General features: G+C 44.0%; 1 protein-coding gene across 6 annotated transcripts in view; it reads right to left on the bottom strand.

Annotated features, from left to right (window-relative positions):
• The window catches only part of LOC137324677 (ribosome-binding protein 1-like), a 112,929-nt gene extending 103,703 nt beyond the window's left edge, over positions 1-9,226 (bottom strand). For 2 of the 6 annotated variants that reach the window (XM_067989260.1, XM_067989258.1), the window contains exon 1: positions 9,023-9,224. The gene's annotated coding sequence lies outside the window, so the exon portion shown is untranslated. Of the gene's footprint in view, positions 1-9,022 lie in introns of all 6 variants that reach the window. The other 4 variants (XM_067989257.1, XM_067989259.1, XM_067989262.1 and 1 more) reach the window with 3 other exon arrangements.
• Positions 9,227-22,237: the final 13,011 nt, after the last annotated feature.

The raw sequence follows: 22,237 nt of genomic DNA, 5'->3' as shown, positions 1-22,237 counted from the left end.
GAATCTGGAACTGTCTCCCCCAAAAAGCTGTTAAGGCTAGGTCAATTGAAAATTTCAAAACTGAGATTGATAGGTTTTTGTACTGCAAGGGTATGAAGGGTTACGGATTCAAGGCGGGTAGATGGAGTTAAGATACAGATCTAATTGAATGGCGGAACAGGCTAGAGGGGCTGAACGGCCTACTCCTGTTCCTATGTAACTTACCATTTGGTTTGAGAACTGCACTTGGGGTGATCTTTTCAGTTTATTATCTACTCAAGTCTTTGAGGCCAGTAGAAAATCTGACTATCTGTTTGCTCCAGAAGTAGTCCCCTATTGGTCTCCTCTACAAGGAGCTATTTTGGTCTCTTGCTGCGATGTGCTAGTTGCATCTTCTGCGACATGTTGATTGTGGCATCAAGGGCCTTTAGAATAGTCCATTCCTGGCTTATCAGACATCACCTGTTTCCTTTCAAACTGCTCCTTCATTTCTTACACTTTGACAGCTTGTGATACTAAGATAAATTTTTAGAATTGCTAAGCTCCCCTCTGAACTGAATGAAGCTTCTTAAATTTCTCAGAGTAAAATGCAGTCTGCTCCTCTTGATTGTGAGTGACAAAACCAAAGTCTCCTCCTAAACTCAAGTAAAACTGTCTTGCTTCTACCTCCCAAAAACAAACAAACACTCAAGGCAAGTTGACCTGTCAATTACATTGTGCTTAAAATTGGAAAACCTCCCTCCCAATTCTGTGAATCTTCATATGTATTGCAAAAGGCAGGATTGGTGAGGTAGATCTAGGTCAGGGATTGACACCTACGTAAAGATGTCCTCTGCGGTCAGATGAGAGAAGTCTCCTTAGAAGAACTTACCACTTATGATCAACAGTTATTGGCTAAGTGAGGGGCCAGCCTTTACTGTAGTCTATTGTCAAAAAGACTCTCACGAACCATAGCATCTTAAGTAGTCCAAGGTCAGAAAGAATCTGCTTGCTTTGCTTCTTCTCCTGTAACTTACTCATTGACCTCAGCCTGACCTGGCTTTCAGTATCAGCACCTCAAACACAGATACAGTCAGGTGTTTATAAGAAGGTTGAGGGGGATCTAACTGAGGTGTTTAAAATGATTAAGGGATTCGATAGGTTAGATAGAGAAACTATTTCCTCTGGTGGGGAATCCAGAACAAGGGGCATAACCTCAAAATTAGACCATTCCTAGGCCTAGGCCATTCAGGAGTGAAATTGAAGCACTTTTTCCTCACAGAGGGTAGCGGAAATCTGAAATTCTCTGCCCCAACAGACTGTGGATGCTGGAGATCAATTGACATTTTCAAGACTGAGATCAACAGATTTTTGTTGGGAGTAAAGGCGGGTAAATAGGGACGAGTTACAGATTAGCCATGATCTAATTGAATATAGAAGAAAGCTCAATGGGCTGAATGGCCTACTCCTGTTCCTATGTTCCTAGAGTCTTACCTTGGGATGGGAAGCGGAAAAGTTGAACCGGAAGGTTCTGACAGCGAGTGAGAGAGAGAAAGAGAGAGAGAGAGAGAGAGAGAGAAGCCTTCTTTTTACTTCTGAAGATTACTTTCTGCATGTCCAGACTGTTAAAATTCTCATGTTTTATAATATTTGATGCAAGATACAAAAGTTTTTTCCATTTAGAAAAAGGACAAAATTCTTATGTTGATAAAACCTAAATTGGACGAAGCATTAAACATGTAGCTTTTACAGATTTGCACCTGTGACACATGACAGTTGGTTAATCGGACACTAACATTTAAGTGCTGATTGTACTCACTATTAATTCATCTGATACAAGCCAGGATGAATAAGGGGGAATAACTGCAGCCAATTGCTAGTTTGTTTTTAATCCTATTTATTTGGACTTAAATTTCAACCGTCATTGCAGGAGTAAATTCATGGTCTCTGTAACACAGCTGGATCGGAGACTGGATTTTCTTCCTATATTATTTACATTTTTGTGTGAAGTTCACCTGTTTAGAGATATTTCATCTTCATTCGTCTTTCACTAAACCTGGTGATTGATATGGCAGGAAGGAGACATAAATGGTACCAAAAGGAAGCTGGGCAGAGGTATGTCACAGCCCCAAGCCCGAGTGGTCCTTCTTCACACATCAGTCTAGACTGCAATGGGCATCAGAGCCAAACCCAAACCGCCCCACACCAGACATCCATATATTTCTAGCATGGGTCCTGGAAATAAAAAGCCAATATCAATAAAAGTGACCGCAAAGCTGTCGGATTGTCGTAAAAACCCAACTGGTTTACCAATGTCCTTCAGGGAAAGAAACCTGCCGTCCTTACCTGGTCTGGCCTATATGTGACTCCAGTCTCACACCAACACGGTTGACTTTTAACTGCCCTCTGAAGTGGCCTAGCAAGTCACTCAGTTCTATCAAACCACTATACTGCAGAAGGCGGCCCACCGCCAACACTCTCTCAGGACAACTAAGGATGGACAATAAATGCTGGCCTTTCCAGCAATGCCCACATCTCATCCAAAATTTAAAATTAACCTCGGGAGAATACTCCACCATATTGCAAAAATGCAAACTATTCCATTTGCCAAGACGTACTTCTAGACACGTTTGTGCCGTGAACAGGAGACCATGAGAACTAGGTGGAGACCGCACAAACTCACTTCACAGAGGGATATCTACGTTCTAAAAATCTAGGCAAGTTACCTGCAATTTCCAATGCCTCCAGCTTTCGTCGCTAAAAGAGTCCTTGTAACAGAGAGTGACCTTTCTAAAGTTACCCACTAAAAGTCTTTGTACAATAACCAGTTACTTCACATCATTTGAAATGAAAAACAGCAGGTGTCTTGCCTGAAGGGTTCCAAATTGGGTGGAGATGTCCTTTTAACCTGTAAACCTGCCTTTCGGTAGGGTAGATGTGGCCTTAGACTCCAGTGGCATTGCAGACCAGGTGTTTCACCACAGGCATTGGTGGGGGGGGGGGGGGGGGGGGAAGACAGACAGACAAAACAGAAATGGGAAAGAAAGAGAGAGACAGAGACAAAACAAAAAAGGGAGAGAAAGAATGAAAAAAGTGTGTGTACACACGTGTGCGTGTGCCTGCGCGCATGCGTCCGTCCTTGGGTGCTTTCACACACTAGTCAGCCAGCTTCAGAGTAACACCGGTAAAGGTCAGGGAGGTGTTGCACACATACCTCCTTGGGCATAGACAATGCGTGGGCTGGGGAAACCAGAGGACAAAGGGTTCTAATGATACACTCCAATTTATTATTTACATTCTTACCTCTTCTCTTCTCTTCCCCCACCCCTGCATACACCAAACATTATTCTCAAACATCTGCCCCTCCCGTTCTGTATCTGGCCACTAGGGATTAATTTAAATAGCCCTGAGTTAACTACCCACCAATTGCCCCTCCCAGGGGGAGGACTCTGGTCTTTAATTATATCTGCAGTGATTTGGCCAGTATCAGGAAATAGTGATGGCAAATTACTCCACAGCACATTAGTGCAGAGATACAGTCACATGTAAAGATGTGGCCTTAGGGGACAACTCCAGGATTTAGAGTGGGGGGAAGCAGAGCAAGGGTTGGCATAAACTCATGCCAATTTTTTATTGGGGGGGGGGGGGGTGGATATATCCCTCATCACCCCCCTCCCCCATTGGTCGCACCTATGTATTAGTGCACCAATCTCCTGTGCCGGTAATTTTTATGATCAATTCTCCTTTGTCTTGGAAAAAGACTAAAGTAAATCTTAAGTTTGGTCCTTGAAAGTATTAGTCACTGCACGTCTGCACTATCCATCTGGAGCACTGGTCTAATTAACAAAACAATGGTTTCCCTACATTATAACAGTGACTACGCTTCAAAAGTATTTCATTAGCTGTAAAGCACTTTGGGATGTCCTGAAGTTGTGAAAGGCGCTACATAAATGCAAGTCTTTCTTTCTTTTGGTTAACTAGTAAGTTTTAGGCTCAAAAAGAGAAAGAAAAACTATCAAACATCTGGCAAAGTCCAATTGGATCCCTCTTCAATAAAGGACAACAATATTAAGTTTTGACACTAATGTCTCAAAGGGCTTTTAGATATTTCTAATTGTCCTGTTGGTTTGTCGGATGTATCTGAATGACAAACTGTGGAACTGCAAGTAACCGGTTGCCTAAACATAACCAAAACTAAAAGATGACAGCCGTGGTTCAGTGGTAGCACTCTTGCCTCTGCGTTGTGGGTTCAGGTTGTGGGTTCAAATCCTACTTCAGAGACTTGAGCACAAAATCTAGGCTGATAATCCAGTGCAGTACTGAGGGAGTGCCGCACTGTCGGAGGTGCCGACTTTTGGATAAGACGTTAATCCGAGGCCCCATCTACCCTCTCAGGTGGATGTAAAAGATCCCACGACACTATTCAAAGAAGAGCTCTCCCTATACCCTGGCCTCATCCAACATCACAAAAGAAAAAGATTATCTGGTCATTTATCTCATTGCTGTTAGTCAGATCTTGCTGTGTATAAATATGCTACTGCATTTCCTACATTACAAGAGCGACTACACTTCAAAAATACTTCATTGGCTGTCAAGCGCTTTGGATCGTCCTGGGGTTGTGAAAGATGCTTGTCCAGTCTACCTTCTCTTCCTTCATCCTCTTGGTTAGAAACAGAGAAAAGCAGTCTCAAAAAAAAAGGGATTTGTAAGAATAAAACAGTCGATTTGTAGTCAAAGAAAGTTCTGGCTGAAAGGGTTAAATTATGAGGACAGGTTGCATAGACTAGGCTCGTATTACCTTGAGTATAGAAGATTAAGGGGTGATCTAATTGAGGTGTTTAAGATGAGTAAAGGAGTTGATAGGGTACATACAGAAAAACTATTTCCTCCAGTGGGGGAGTCCAGAACAAGGGGGCATAACCTTAAAATTAGAGCTAGGCTGTTCAGAGGTGTTGTCAGGAAACACTTCTTCACACAAAAGGGTAGCGGAAATGGGGAACTCTCTCCCCGAAAAACCTGTTGAAGCTGGGGGTCAACTGAAAATTTCAAAACTGAGGTTGATAGATTTTTGTTAGACACAGGTATTAAGGGTTACAGAACCAAGGCAGGTAGATGGAGTTAAGATACAGATCAGCCATGATCTAATCGAATGGCGGAACAGGCTCGAGAGGCTGAATGGCCTACTCCTATTCCTATGTTCCGTGTGCATTTATCTCTGATGAAGCTATCTGAGAGACTTTTAACCAAACATTTCTTTTTAATGGCAGAAAACTTCCCCAATATAAACACTAAACTATCTAACAATTGAGCTCTTAATTTAAAATCTACTACATTAAACTCAGTTGGCAGGCACCATCGCTGTAGTTCATTAGAAGGGCATATTGCAACTTTTAAATGCATTTAGTCAAACAAACCGACAGTTGAATTGCACAAGTGGGCTTCTAGCCAATTGCAATCACTTCTACACCAACTTAATTTGTCTAAAAGACCCTTGGCATCTGTCCAGGTAGATTTACCCACACTATTTGTACTTTGTTCTGGGTTTCATCTGTGCGCTTGGCATGACGCACCACTAACGCTGGAATTTTCGAGAGCTCATTTCTATTGCAGCAGGCCCGCATGCGAGTACTGAGTGAATGTTGCAATCTCAGAGGTGCCGTCCTTTGGATGAGACGTTAAACCGAAGCCTCGTCTGTCTTCTCAGGTGGACATAAAAGATCTGATGGCACTATTTCGAAGAAGAGCAGGGGATTTCTCCCCAGTGTCCTGGCCACTGTTGCTGTTTTTGGGACCTTGCTGTGCACAAATTGGCTGCTGCATTGCAACAGTGACTACACTTCAAAAATACTTCATTAGCTGTAAAGCACTTTAGAATGTCCCAAGGTTGTGAAAGGCAAAGTTATGAATGCAAGTCTTTCTTTCATTTCTTTCTTTTATTGTGAAGCAGGAAAATCAAATGATGCTTTTTACTTTCTAAATTAAGTTCAAGGGACTTTTTGGAAATGATACAAAATTAGAATACAGTTTGGTAGAGGTTCTGAAATCTGTAGTGCAACTAGAACACTCCCAGGACTAGTCAAATCTGGAACATATAGCAGTGGTACCACAGAACTTATTCATAAGGCTTCCCCACGGTCCTGTAAGCTGCTTAGCTTTGTTTTGTCATACTGCCATCTGATCTGTACATCTACTACAATCAAATGCAAACTACCATTTACAGTAACTCCATTGGATCACTTGTACAGCCCCTGTGCTAACGTTCCACGGGTGCTAGTTTTTTTTTTGGTTGGTAAGAGAGGGAGGGAGAAAATAAAGAATGGGCAGAAGGAGAACATCATTTTTGAATTATCAGGAGCGAGGAAATATACATTTTTTTTTTAGTACATTTTCCAGGATAACCTCAGGAGTGTTGGATTCCCAATGTTGAAAACTTCAACCACATCCCATTGTCACACGTTTCAACCTGTGGCTTCTTAACTTGGTAGGGGCGGGGGTAAGGGTTTCTTCCAGTCCGCATTGCCAAATGGTCAAAATGTACTTTCCGGTAGGTTGACCAGAAACAGCATCCAGAATCCCTGTCATCAGAGGCTGATACAAGTTCGGGGATCATTTTGGGAAGGAGAAGAAAAGGAGAGCGGGGGTAGGGAAGAGAGGAGAGGGGAGCAGATATAATTAACATATTAATTGTACATATACAAATATTAATTGCAGAACACTAGTCAATCTCGCATGGCGTGCATATGGGGAGTCAAAACCAGGTGCAGTATTCAGGTCAAACAGGTTTAGAAGGTGGAGGGATAGCTGGACACAGACATGGAAGTGAGTGAGAAAGAAGAAAGACTTGTATTTATATAGAGCCTTTCACAACTTCAGGACATCCCAAAGCGCTTCACTGCCAATGAAGTACTAAAGCCACGGTTATAATATAGGAAACACGGCAACTAATTTGCGCACAGCAAGCTCCCACAAACAGCAATGAGATAATGACCAATTAATCTGCTTAATGATATTGGTTCAGGGATAAATAATTTCCAGGACTCCGGGAGTACTCTCCTGCTCTTCAAAATAGTGCAGTGGGATTTTTTACATCCACCTGAGAGGCCTAGGTTTAACCCACAACCTTCTGATTCAGAAGTGAGAGTTACCACTGAGCCAAGGCTGACAAAGAGATCTTGAGAGACCTTCTCTGGGCAACTGGGGATGGGCAGTAAATGTGACCTTACTACCATCACCCACAGCTACAGAATAAATTGAAAAAAAGGCTTGCAAATAAACACTGTAAATGCAGAGAAAGGGATGCAGCACAAATCACAGTACTGAATCCTATTGCTTTGCACAATTAAGTCCAGTTATAACTAATAAAAGTGCAGTCAGTCCATAACAAATATCACCTCAAACCTGCAGTTAAATCTTTCCACAAACAGGGCAAAACATCCAATCAATTCAAACAGGACATATCCCTGGACTGCTTCTTTGCTAAAGAAACAATAGGAATAAATAAATGTACGAGCACCTTCCGAAGAAAATAATTATACAGAGGTGATGAAATAAAAGTCTGCTTCTGCTCCCCACCCCAATCGCTTGTTGGATCTGCCTCCGTCACAATATGCTGGGTGAGAATTGGAAGGCTTTAGGACCACGCGGATCTCCTTCCCGCTCTCTCTCTCTCTCTCTGCCGGATCCCGGTGACACCGCATTAAGATGAGGCAGTTTCTGAGTGGTCAGATTTCATTGCCGGATCTTCAGCATTTCAGAGAGCCAACGTGTACACACATTCCTCAGTCTGCCCCCTCGCAAACCGTTAGCTTCTCAAAATAAGCTCTGCAGCCCCTTTGCACGGTCTGCCCATCTTACAAAATCTAGATGGGGGGAGGTCTCTGTGATTGTAATCAGACTTCCAGACAAAACGGAGAGGGGGAAAACAAAAAAAATAAAATTAGAGAGTTTTTTTACGTGGCAACAGGGGGAAAAAAAGGATTTCTGAACAGGGTTAATTTTAGGAATGTCTGACAGATTCTCTCTCTCTCACCCAAACTTCAGCCCCAGTTCCCAGGAATCTAAATCTTCTCGACCTACATTTTCCAAGACCCCCCCCCACCAAAAAATTACATTAAAAATATCAGTCACTGCAATCTCTTCTATCGCCAGCTTTTTTTTTGCAGAATACTAAAACAGCCACTTTTCTTAGTAGAAGCTGTTTCTGTTTCCCCCTCGATTCTCGTTTAGATTTACTACCGTAGTCTGAATTATAATTCAGGAGCGAAGTCAAATTCACTCTGGAATAAAAAGAAATTGAAACTGTAATTCCAACATTGTGGTTTAGAGCGTTTTAAAACAGAGATACATCAACGTCACATTTCACAAATGACTTTTTGCACTGTAACTACTGGCCGATGGCTGAAAGCTACAAAAAAATGTCCTATTAAAATAACTACTTCACCAGGCAAGCTAACCTTTATGTTTTACTTGGTTTAAATCGTGTTTTAAATTCTTAGCCTTTGATTGTAACATTATGTGTCACTGGTACTTCAAAATACCACTGCATCTGTTTATTTTAATTGCATTAAAAAAAGTAATGCAGAAGCTCGGTACTGCAACAAAAAATTAAAACTCAAAGATCAGCACAACTTAAAAGAAACAGTAAAAATTCTCCCCCTCCCCAAATCTAAAGTTCATTAAAAGTTGCTTCTAAAAAATGTTTCACCCAGTGGGTCTAAGCATTTGACAGGACGTGTACTTAACCCATCCACCCCAACACATCGTTGCATTTATCCCAAGTCAAAAAAAAAATCAACCCCAATCTGAAGATATTGCCTTTTTAAATTCAATCCCCCCTCACTTTCTCTCCCCAAGCACCCACCCACCTCCCCTTCCCCAGATGAACACGTATGCACTGGGTTTAACAGAATGAAAGGGCTCGTTATCATCAGAGATACAGTCAATAACAGGGTTGGGGGGAGGGGGTGCAGAGAGGGGGCATCAGTGCCCACAGGCAGTGGGTGCACCCCCACCCCAAGTGAAGAGGGCACAATGCCCTGCATTATATTCAATGGAGCCTCCTTACCTCAAGCGTGAGCCAAGGCTGGTGATCTCCCTCTGTCTCCTGGGTGTTGAATACAACTGTTGTGCGGTGCAGATCGTACGAGAGATGCCTCCCTATTTTTTTTAGCCTTCAACCCCCTTTCCTTTCCCGGCTCGTCTCCCTCCCCGCGGACGCACAGAACGAAATGAGCCTGTGCGCCTTGGAGTCGTGGCACTTCTCTCCACAGCGCTGGCAGCCAGCCGACGGTAGCCCCGCCCCCTCCGATCCATCGCCAGCCGCCATTGGTCCCGCCGCGTTGCTCGAACCCAACCTCAACCAATAGCGGGGCGGGGGAGGGCGATGTGGTCGCTGCGCATTATGGGAGATGTAGTTTCTGTCTCTCCCCCGCCCCCCTCCTCCTCCTTGACTCTGGGAATGGAACGTCGCCCGGATCCGCTCGCCGGGAATGGAACGTAGCCCGGATCCGCTCGCGGCGCCGCCCGCTGCTGCTGCTGTTGTACTACATTTCCCAGGCTCGCCACTTCAAGCTTCCCCAGGAGCAGGGAAAGGAAAAGGGGGAAAGTAGTAACTGAATGCAAGGATTTTTTTTTAAAGTGAAATTTTCTGTGTGCATTGCATCCTGGTATTGGTACATCTCCGCCTGCAATATATAGGCAGGATCTAGATATAAGATAGAGCCGGCAAGTAGCACTCAGAAACAGTGACAGGCGCTCACTGTGGTTTAAACATCTTGAATTATTAATGGGTACATTTCTCTCAGGCACAGCTTCACGTTTTTAAATGGATGTGCAGTCAGCACCAATCTTGCTGACCATAAATGTCGTTCCTAATGTTTTTCCAACGTTGACAGCTCTGTAGATTTTATTGAAGGATTTCTGCAAATAGTTACACAATAGTATGCTTCTTTTAAAACCCTGGGAGTTTCCGTTTGTGTGTAAGTGATGATTATGTCAGTTTGTAGTTAAATGCAAACATATCAGCAGCGAAGCACAAAACTATATTGAAATATTTGTGGTGAAACCTGTTTAATAGCTTTGAAAGTGTAGGATCTACAACCTAGAAATTACGATGTGTGCTATTATCATGCCTATGCTGAAAGCGTTCTTGTGAAATTCGTCTGTCTGCCTTTTGAACGGAGGCATTAACCCATATACACAGATTCCTTATGTCTAATGATAATGCTCCAAAAACTGGAAGACTGCAACTGTACCTCACCTGGAATAGGGAAAACAATTATCTGGCAAGGAATGATGCAAAGTGATATTAATCGAGCATTCCTACTCAGGTAGCACTCTCGCCTCTAAGTCAGAAGGTCGTGGGTTCAAGCCTTGACCATACAATCCAGGCTGACACTCCAGTGCAGCACTGAGGGAGTGCTGTACTGTCGGAGATGCTGCCTTTCGGATGAAACTTTAAACTGAGACCCCATCTGCCCTCTCAAATGGACATAAAAGATCCCATGGCACTATTTTGAAGAGCAGGGGCATTCTCCCCAGATGTCCTGGCCAATATTTATCCCTCAACCAACATCATTAAAACGGATTATCTGTCATTATCTCATTGCTGTTTATGGGACCTTGCTGTGCACAAATTGGCTGCCACGTTTCCTACATTACAACAGTGACTACGCTGAAAAAGTAGTTCATTGTAAAGTGCTTTGGGTCAAATTCAGGGCTGCTTTAGGTATTCTTGAGTTTCATGATGTCAGTTGCATAGGAACAGGAATAAGCTGTAGAGGGTACGGTAGCATAGTGGTTATGTTACTGGACTAGTAATCCAAGCTATCCGGACTTATGAGCTTAAATCCTGCCACGGCAGCTGGGAAATTTAAGTTCAATTAAATAAAATCTGAAATTTTAAAAAAACCTAGCACCAGAAATGGGTGAATCTACTAGATTATCGTTAAAGACCCATCTGGTTCACTAATGCCCTTTAGGGAAGGAAACCTGCCGTCCTTACCTGGTCTGGCCTATATGTGACTCCAGACCCACAGCAATGTGGTTGATTCTTAATCGCCCTCTGAAATGGCCTAGCAAGCCACTCAGTTGTACAATCCCGCTACAAAGTCATCATAAGAATAAAACCGGACAGACCACTAGGCACCAGACACGACAAAAGCAAACCAAGCCCAGTCGACCCTGCAAAGTGCTCCTCACTAACATCTTGGGATGTGTACCAAAATTGGGAGAGCTGTCCCACAGACTAGTCAAGCAACTGACAGAATCATACCTTTCAGCCAACGTCCCAGACTCTTACCATCACCATCCCTGGGTATGTCCTGTCCCACTGGCAGGATAGACTCACCAGTGGCGGTACAATGGTATTATAGTCAGGAGGGCAGTGGCCCTGGGAGTCCTCAACATTGACTCCGGACCCCATGAAATCTCATGGCATCAGGTCAAACATGGGCAAGGAAACCACCTACCACCCTCCCTCAACTGATGAATCAGTCCTCCTCCATGTTGAGCACCACTTGGAGGAAGCACTGAGGGTAGCAAGAGCACAGAAAGTACTCTGGGTGGGGAACTTCAATGTCCATCACCAAGAGTGGCTCAGTAGCACCATTACTGATCGAGCTGGCCGAGTCCTAAAAGGACATAGCTACCAGACTGCCCCTGTGGCAGGTGGTGAGCGAACCAACACGAGGGAAAAACCTACTTGACCTCGTCCTCACCAATCTACCTGTCGCAAATGCATCTGTCCATGACTGTATTGGTAGGAGTGATCACCGCACAGTCCTTGTGGAGACGAAGTCCTGTCTTCACACCGAGGACACCATCCAATGAGTTTGTGTGGCACTATCACTGTGCTAAATGGAATAGATTCAGAACAGATCTAGCAGCTCAAAACTGGGCATCCATGAGGCGCTGTGGGCCATCAGCAGCAGCAGAATTGTATTCCAGCACAATCTGTAATCTCATAGCCCAGCATATTCCTCACTCTACCATTACCAACAAGCCAGGGGATTAACCCTGGTTCGTAGAAGAGCATGCCAGGAGCAGCACCAGGTGTGCCTAAAAATGAGGTGCACCTGGTGAAGCTACAACACAGGACTACATGCATGCTAATCAGCGGAAGCAACATGCTATAGGCAGAGCTAAGCAATTCCACAACCAACGGATCAGGTCTAAAGCTCTGAAGTCCTGCCACATCCAGTCGTGAATGGTGATGGACAATTAAACAACTAACGGGAGGATGAGGCTCTGTGAACATCCCCATCCTCAATGATGGCAGAGTCTAGCACATGAGTGCAAAAGACAAGGCTGAAGCATTTGCAGCCAGAAGTGCTGAGTGGATGATCCATCAACATCCGGGGGGTCATCAATGACCAGAAACTTAACTAGACCAGCCACATAAATACTGTGGCTACAAGAGCAGGTTGGAGGCTGGGTATCCTGCGGCGAGTGACTCACCTCCTGACTCCCCAAAGCCTTTCCGCCATCTACAAGGTATAAGTCAGGAGTGTGTTGGATTACGCTCCACTTGCCTGGATGAGCGCAGCTCCAACAACAATCAAGAAGCTCGACACCATCCAGGACAAAGCAGCCCACTTGATTGGCACCTCATCCACCACCCTAAACATTCACTCCTTTCACCACCGGCGCACAGTGGCTGCAGTGTGCACCATCCACAGGATGCACTGCAGCAACTCGCCAAGGCTTCTTCGACAGTACTTCCCAAACCCGCGACCTCCACCACCTAGAAGGACAAGGGCAGCAGGCACATGGGAACAACACCACCTGCACGTTCCCCTCCAAGTCACACACCATCCTGACTTGGAAATATATCGCCGTTTCTTCATCATCGCTGGGTCAAAATCCTGGTACGCCCTACCCTACAGCACTGTGGGAGAACCTTCACCTCATGGGCTTCAGCAGTTCAAGAAGGCAGCTCACCACCACCTTTTCAAGGGCAATTTGGGATGAGCAATAAATGCCGGCCTTGCCAGCGACGCCCACATCCCATGAACGAATTTTTAAAAAATTCAGCCCCTCAAGCCTGTTCTGCCACTCAATCAGATCATGACTGATCTGTATCTTAACTCCATTTACCTACTTTGGTTCCATAGCCCTTAATACCCTTATTTAACAAAAATCTATCAATCTCAGTCATGAAAATTTCAATTGACCGAACGTCCACAGCCTTTTGATGGAAGAGAGTTCCAGATTTCCACTACTCTGTGAAAAGGAGCTTCCTAATTTCACTCCTGAATGGCCTAACTCTAATTTTAAGATTATCCCCCCACCAGAGGGAATAGTTTTTCTATATATACGTTATCGAATCCTTTTATCATTTTAAATACCTCGATCAGATCACCTCTCAACCTTCTAAACTCAAGGGAATACAAACCAAGTTTATGCAACGTCTCCTCATAATTTAACCCTTTAAGCCCCGGTAGCATTCTGTAGAATCTGCATTGTACCCCTTCCAAGGCCAATATATCTTCCCTGAGGTTCGATGTCAAAATCTGAACGCAGTACCTGGATGTTTAGATTTTTGATCTGTTCCGGAACAGTCCATTTTCACTTCAGTATGGCCCTGACTATAACCCTTTGTTCTCTATTGAATCTGGAATGAGTGCATTTATTTTATGAATGTGATCTTTCATAGAATCATACAATTTTACAGCACAGAAGGAGGCCATTCAGCCCACTGTGCCTGTGCTGGCTCTTTGAAAGAGCTATCCAATTAGCCCCACTCCCCCTGCTCTTTCCCCAAAGCCCTGCAAATTTCTCCTTTTCAAGTATATATCCAATTCCCTTTTGAAAATAACTATTGAATCTGCTTCCACCACCCTTTCAGGCAGTGCATTCCAGATCATAACAACGTGCTCACTTTAGAAAGTGCATCATTATTTACCCTTTGAATATATATTCCACGGATCAGCCTACACACACATGCATTCTATTTGCCTTGGTAATAACTGGTGTGCAGTGCTGCAACAATTTTAACATTTAGCCAACAGGCACACCCTAATCTTTTTCCTGCTGCACCTTATTCAACAATATAGTTCTCATTGTTTAATCACTTGTACTATTCTTCATGCCAAAATGCTTTAAATTTGCATTTCTCAATATAAAACCTTGGCTGACTTTCTTCTACCCAGTTGCAAAGTGCCTTTTTAATAATATCCCTCTAAGAGCATCCTCCTTTCTCACACAAATTGGTGTTACCTACAGCCATAGATATTCTGCTTCCAATATCTTCATTCGCTAATAATAATAAAAACAGCAAGGATCCTGGAACTAATCCCTGGGAAGTACCAGAAGTCAGAACTGAGTTTAAACTAGTATTACTGATAAGTACCTTTGTACCTGGTCAACTATTCATAGCTTCCTCCTGGATTCTATGAACTTCTCCATAAAAGGACCTTTTCAAATGTTTTCTGAAAGTACTGATAAAATGGAGTCTTAATAACTTGAAGTCATTAAAACAGATTACCTGGTCATTGTCTCATTGCTGTTTTGTGGGAGCTTGCTGTGTGCAAATTGGATGCCGTGTTTTCTGCATTACAAGTGACTGCACTTCAAAAATACTTCTTTGGCTGTAAAGTGCTTTGCGACTTCCTGAGGTCATGAAAGGCGCTATATAAATGCAAGGCTTTTTTCTTTCTTTAAGCCAAACTATTGGACTATTGGAAAACCTTTGAGATATCAAGATTGCGATGTACTTGGAGTCTCGATATTTCAAAGTTGAAAGGTGGACTTCAATTTTTCCAGGTTCCTGTTCCGAGCCCAATCCCACTCTCCTGTCCTGGACTCTCCAGAACCCACTCCCCTCACTCCATGTCCTAGTCAAAGCACAGAATGGTCAGTAGGGCACCAGGTAATGGAACAGTCAGTGCCATGTTATAAAACACTATATGCCTATGCTAATGGAGGTTTGCCTGTTTGGGTTTGGAGGGCTCATGTTTTAAATGTGTTGGGCTGGTGGTTTGGAAATGTTTGTTCTCAACGCTGCTCCTTTATTGGTGGGTAAGTCCTAGATCGAACAGTGACAACAGAGTTACCAAACACCTGACCTGCCGAATTTGAACTAGCAAATCGTTTGCAGCTTTGGAATACGGCACTGAATGCTTTTGAGAAATACAGATGTGGGCGATTTGATCAGGGTCTATAAAATAATAGATTGTGTCCACACTGGCAAATTATTTCACTTACATAGGTTGGGGAGGACCAGAGCTCACGCTTAGAAGTTACATAAGGGTAGAACTAGGTTAGATATTAAGAGGTTGTTCTTTTCCAAGAGAATAGTAGACCTATGGAACAAGCTGCTGGCTTGTGGTGAGTGCTGATTTGGCAGTATACCTGCAAAAGAGAGCTGGACCAGTTCTTGGTTAGGGCGGAGATCACATCATACAAGAGGTAGGTGCCAAGTAACAGAAGTCATTGTCAATGTGGTCTCCTGGACTAGTTTCAATCACCTTGGGAGATCGGAGAGGAATTTTCCAGATTTCTCCTCCCTAATTGGCCATGGGATTTTATTTGGCTTTTCGCCTCTTGCAGGAGACTACATGGACCCGGGTAGGTAGGAATGTCTTAATCTTAATCGATTGTATGGGACAGGCTAGATGGAGCAGCTGGTCTTTTCCTGTCCAACATTTTCCGTATGTTTGTAGATGGGATAACTGTGGTTTTCATTTAATCACTTGGTCTCGTACTGACTATCCTGCACGCTGATTGGGAGGCACAGAGAGAACAGGTGGGTGGTGCTGGAAAGTCCAGGACGGATAGAAGAGCAGAACCAGGCAGTTGTTGTGTGTGTCTGTGTGCACAATGTTGAAGAAAATTGAGAATTTAACAAAATATTTTTCTAGGTACCACTCCTGCCTCTGAGTCAAAAGGTTGTGGGTTCAAGTCCCACTCTAGACTTGAGCACAAAACTAGACTGGCACTCCAGTGCAGTACTGATGGAGTGCTGCACTGTCTGAGGTGCCGTCTTTCAGGTGAGATGTTAAACCGAGGCCCCATCTGCTCTCTCGTAAAAGATCCCACGGCACTATTTCGAAAAAGAGCAGGGGAGTTCTCCCAGAGTCCTGGCCAATATTTACCTCTCAACCAAAACCAAAAAAAGCAGATGATCTGATCATTTCGTAGTCGGTATAGCACAGAAGGAGGCCATTCGGATCATCGTGCCTGTGCCGGCACTTTGAAAGAGCTATCCAATTAGTCCCATTCCTCTGCTCTTTCCCCATAGCCCTGTAAATTTTTTCCCTTCAAGTATTTATCTAATTCCCTTTTGAAAGTTACTATTGAAACTGCTTCCACCACCCTTTCAGGCAGTACATTCCAGATCATAACAACTCGCTGCGTAAAAAAATGTTTCCTCATGTCGCCTCTGGCTCTTTTGTCAATCACCTTAAATCTGTGTCCCCTGGTTACTGACCCTTCTGCCACTGGAAACACTTTCTCCCTATTTACTCTATCAAAACTGTTCATGATCTTGAACACCTCTATCAAATCTCCTCTTAACCTTCTCTATTCTAAGGAGAACAACCCCATCTTCTCCGGTCTCTCCACATAACTGAAGTCCCTCATCCCTGGTACCATTCTAGTAAATCTTTTCTGCACCTTTTCTAAGGCCTTGACATCCTTTCTAAAGTGCGGTGCCCAGAATTGGACACAATACTCCAGCTGAAGCCTAACCAGTATTCTATAAAGGTTTAGCATAACTTCCTTGCTTTTGTACTCTATGCCTCTATTAATAAAGCCCAGGATCACATATGCTTTTTTAACAGCCTTCTCAACTTGTCCTGCCACCTTCAAAGATTTGTATACGTACATCCCCAGGTCTCTCTGTTCCTGCATCCCCTTTAAAATTGTACCATTTACTTTATATTGTCTCTCCTCATTCCCTTCTACCAAAATGCATCACTTCACACTTCTCTGCGTTAAATTTCATCTGCCATGTGTCTGCCCATTTCACCAGTCTACATCCACCTGAAATCTGTTATTATCCTCCACATCGTTTACTACATTTCCGAGTTTCGTGTCATCTGCAAACTTTGAAATTATACCCTCTATACCCAAGTCCAGGTCATTAATATATATCAAAAAGAGCAGTGGTCCTAATACTGACCCCTGGGGAACACCACTGTATACTTCCCTCCAGTCTGAAAAATAACCGTTCACCACTACTCTCTGCTTTCTGTCCCCTTTTATTTAATTCTTATTTGTGGGAGCTTGCTGTGTGTAAATTGACTGCCTCCTTTCCTACATTACAACAGTGACAACACTTCAAAAGTATTTCATTGGCTGTAAAGTGCTTTTGGGACATAATAAGATCGTGAAAGGCGCTATATAAATGCAAGTCTCTTTTTTTCCCTTTCTATTAAGCTTGTTGATGATCCCATGGCACCGCATATGTTGCTCCAAGCACCACCCACTGGCCAGAGCCTGCAACTATGTCAGTACAGGCAACTGTTTACATATAAGGGGGCGTAAATTTCCACAGGGGTTCGCTGTTTATGACATTTTTCTGGGGTTTCCCCGGCTATTACATCAAAACTACAGCGGACAAGTGGGAGAAAGCCGTAAATAATCCCCCCCCCACTAAAATTTCCATTCTAAATGTTTACATAGGCAGTTTCAATGTTGAATGTAGACATACTAGTGTGAGCCAAAATCACGATACCAGGAAGTTGGATGGAAAGTACAATACATACAGAATTTTAATAATATGTAGATAGATAAGCTGTGAATTTGTGTTCAAGAGTCGTAGGAAAATTATGAAGGGTTTTGATAGAATAGATAGGGGGAAACTGTTTCCACTGGCAGGAGAGTTGGTAACCTGAGGAGATTTAAGATAATTGGCAAAAGAGCCAGAGAGGAGGTGAGGAGAATTTTTTTTACGGGGCTAGTTGTTACAATCTGGAATGCATTGCTTGAAATGGTGGTGGAAGCAGATTCAATAGTAGCTTTCAAAAGGGAATTGTATATATACTTGAAAAGGAAAAAAATTGTATGGCGATGGGGGATGGAGCAGAGGGAATGGGACTAATTGGATGGCTCTATCAAAAAGCCGGCACAGGCACGATGGGCCGAATGGCCTCCTTCTGTGTTGTATCATTCTATGATTCCATTGTATGATTTTCCGATTTTACCTCATCCGCCAGGAGCGCATACTGAAGAATCGTGTGTGCCTGAATTTGCAATATATGCTCCCAGCGGACGAGGCCTCACACCGGGAGAACCAGGTCAGAAAGTTGCCTCTCCTGCAGATATTGAAAAACGGTGATTTATCGCTAAATCTCGAATGTTTCCTGCAGCACTTGGTGCTCAGGTATCCTTCGAAACTCGGAGTGTTGTCACATGCGAGCCTGCACATCTGCGCAACACGTCAGAGGAAATATACCATTACATTACATTATCAGGTACGATAGTATAGTGGTTTCTGTTACTGGAGTAGTAATCCAGAGATCGTGAGTTCAAATCCCACTGTGACAGTTTGAGAATTTTAATTCAGTTTAAAGAAATATTTTGGAAATAAAAAGCTGGCATCAGTAAAAGCTGGAAGCTGCTGGATTGTCGTAAAAATCCAACTGGTTCACTAATGTCCTTTAGGGAAGGAAACTTGCCATTCTATATGTGACTCCAGTCCCACATCAACGTGGCTGACTCTTAACTACCTAATAAGCTACTCAGTTGGATCAGGGATGGGCAATAAATGCTGGCCTTGCCAGTGATGCCAACATCCCGAGAATGAATATACAAAAAAAATTACGTAGAATTACATAGAATCTACAGCACAGAAACAGGCCATTCGGCCCAACTGGTCTATGGGAGTATTTAAAATATAATATATTTTTTTCATTTCCTTTGAACATTTTTGTTTATTAGTTATTAAAAATAATGGAGATGAGGCAAAAAGCTTGTTTGACTGACAGTCAGGAATCTTCCAATTGGGTACCGAATGGGCATGGAAGGCTGTAAGAATGGACGTGTCGGGCGTCCAATGGCGGGAGCATGGGGGGGAGGGGGGCGTGGCGGTGGGAGGTCATGTGATTAAACCTCCTGGATTCCGTCCAACCAGAGTTGGCAACCCTGGCTGGAAGTCTGAGGTCCCCTCAACACCAGAGATCTGTAGGGCTTCTTTCTGCCATCTGCCTTGAACACATTGTTGATGTGTTTGCCAACAAAACGTGAGTTGGATTGTTGGGGGTGGGGTCCTACATTCCTGCATGCTTTTATCTGTTGCTTTTATCTGTCATTTGCTCTTCATTATTTAATGAGCATGAAACACAGAAATGGAGAACTAGAGTCAGATAAGAAGGGAGGGGTTAGATGAGCAAACGGTACAAACACCCAGCACAATGGACAAACAGATTGTGGCATTTGTCTTCCAGACAGGTCAGGAATCCTCCCTTGCTCCCCTTTTGTACTATGTTAGTTTTCAGATACGATAAAGCAAGAGGAGAAGAACCGACCTCTGGCTCATGGATTCCTCTCTGCCACACCCGACTCGCAATATGCAGAGTGTTTGGTATCCTGCATATCGTGATCCTGGTTTCCAACTCTCCTGGATTGTCCTGGAGTCTTCAGGAATTAAAGATTAATCTCCTGGATACTGCTGCGAGCAATTTCGGGAGAAAAATCATAGGGGCATTAAAAAATAAATTGTGTGTTCTTTTCATTTTCTTTAAACACTTTTGTTATTTAGATATAAATACATCGAAGATAGGGGGGAAAAGGCTGTTTGACAGCCGAGGATCATCCAATCCGGTAACAGTCTGTTCCTTATCCAATCGGCGCAGGAAGCGGGATGCCATGATGATGGACGTGTCAGACGACCAATGACGGGAGCGCAGGGGCGGGATGATGGGAGGATGGAGGTCATGTGATGAAACCAGAGTTGGCCAACCCTAGTTACAGTGCAGGCACCTGCTGAAGAAATCCAGAATTTAAAAACAGCAGAAAAAAAAAGTACCATGCAATAAATCCACGTAAGTTCGAGCAATATTTTTAAATAGTTTTTTAACTCCAAAAGTCGATCCTAAGGGGGTTTGGACTGCTTGCTGCGTTGACATTAAAAATCCTATATGCGCCTTTCGATGCGGCCTTTAAGCTACTTATTTTAACCGTGATCTCATCGTATTGTTGAAATGGGACTGGAGTTGCATGTAGGCCAGACCGGGTAAGGACGGCTGGTTTCCTTTCCTAAAAGATATTAGTGAACCGGTTGAGTTTTTACAACAATCCGATAGCTTCACTTTTTTACTGACACTGGCAATTACTTCCAGATTTTGTCTTAAACTGAATTCAAATTCTCAAACTGCCATTTTCCCATGGATTATTATTCTAAGACTCTGCTTTACTAGTCCAGTAACATGATCACTGCACTACTGTAACCCAGAGTTGTAAGGCCCTGACACAATTTTCAGGTAAAAGAAAATAAAGAAAGAACTTGCAATTATAAAGTGCTTTTCATGACATCAGGGCGTCCTAAAGCACTTTACAACCAATAAAATATTTTTTGAAGTGTAGTCACTGTTGTAACGTAGGAAAGTCGGCAGCCAATTTGTGCACAGCAAGATCCCACAAACAGCAATCTGATAATGACCAGATAATCTGTTTTTTAGTAATGTTGGTTGAGGGATGAATATTGGCCAGGGTACTGGGGCTAACTCCTCTGCTCTTCTTCAAAATAACGCCATGGGATCTTTTACATCCACCTGAGAGGGCAGATGGGGCCTCAGTTTAATGTCACATCCAAAAGACAGCACCTCCAACAGTGCAGCACTACCTCAGTACTGACACCGGGAGTGTCGGCCTAGATTGTGTGCTCAAGTCTCTGGAGTAGAACTTGAACCCACAACCTTCTGAGTCAGAGACGAGAGTGCTACCAACTGAGCCACACTGACACCAATGGGAGTGCACACTCTGCCTATTGGTACTGGATGTGGAACAGCCTAACCTGCGCTCCTTAAAGGGACCGCTGGAGGTCACTCCGCAAACAGCACGGAGAAGTTTGCTAGAAGATTTCTGCGGGGCCGGAGGAGTGCGAGCACTCCACCTGGCGCAACAAAAATTATCCAGCCCGCTGACGGTTCTTTAGTGCCGCCCTCCAGGATTTCCCCTCACCCCCTCCAGCTTGATCCCGCGGAGCAGCCGACAGATTCCCCCATCCCCACCATCCTCCGATCGGTAAGCTGCCTGTCTGAGTTCATTGAGTGTGGCAGCTTCCTGATATTCTGTAGGTGAGGCCCAACCACGAAGGAGGTCCGGGCCTCCTTCTGGTGCCAATGGACGGGCGCTAACGAGCGGGCGTAGTGGACACAATTGGCCGGGCGTAGCGGGCGGCCCACAATCGCTCAACAACGTCCACTATGTGCTTTCACCGTCCTTTCACTACCCCCCCCACCCACCCCCACCCCCACCCCCTCCCCCCAACTCGCTCTTAGAGCCACCTTCTCCTGCTCTTCTCAAATGATTTCCGAAAGGCTAAAACATATAAGGAGAGACACTTTGCACATCTAGCGGAGAGTCTCGCCCCTGGGAAGCACGGTCAAAAAATCATCCTATTTATATCAACCACGTTACCTTCATCCACCACTTCTGCTCCACCCCTCGGGGAATTCCAGCAAATTTATTAGGCGTGACTTGCTTTTCATCTCCCTCGGGTTCCTCTGGATTTATTGCCTGTACTCTCACTTCGAGTGCTTCCTTTATTACGCAGCCCGATATTTCTTTTTTTTTTCCCATTTTGGTTGCAATCTAATAAACCTAGAATTTCCAGGAACGTAATTCCGGACTGTTATTAAAGACTGGAATAATAGTAGCCATTTCCAAGTTCCTGTACGAACTGTTCTCATCTCAACATTGCTTAGAATGACATTACAATATCCTTGTCTGAGGCGTCATTACTCAGCCATGAAGGTTGGTTGTTCTCTGCTCGCTGCCGACACAGCTACTGTATTGTGCGTGTGAGAGAGTGGTCCAGGATAAATGTCCCTGTCATTTTCCTCCTCTCCCTATGGAATAGCATCCAATGCCTCCCTCTAAACTGCATGCCCAAGACTGGCAACTCACTATATCTAAACGAGACTGTATCCTGCAGCAAGGTTACCGCAGCCTGTCCAAGGCTAGCGATGTCTCATCGCGACAGTTGTGTACTCCAGATTAAATCAGCAGGTGAATCCGAGGAGTTTGTACTTTCCTTAAATTGAATGCAAGTTTAACTTTAATAAGTCCAAATCCCCTGCAAAAACTCACCCAATAGGAGCGTGGTCTGGAACCA

The sequence above is a fragment of the Heptranchias perlo genome, chromosome 8 (assembly GCF_035084215.1).
Source record: "Heptranchias perlo isolate sHepPer1 chromosome 8, sHepPer1.hap1, whole genome shotgun sequence".
Classification (NCBI taxonomy): Eukaryota; Metazoa; Chordata; class Chondrichthyes; order Hexanchiformes; family Hexanchidae; genus Heptranchias; species Heptranchias perlo.
The sequence above is the reverse complement of the archived record's forward strand: the minus strand, read 5'-3'. Positions and strand labels throughout refer to the sequence as shown.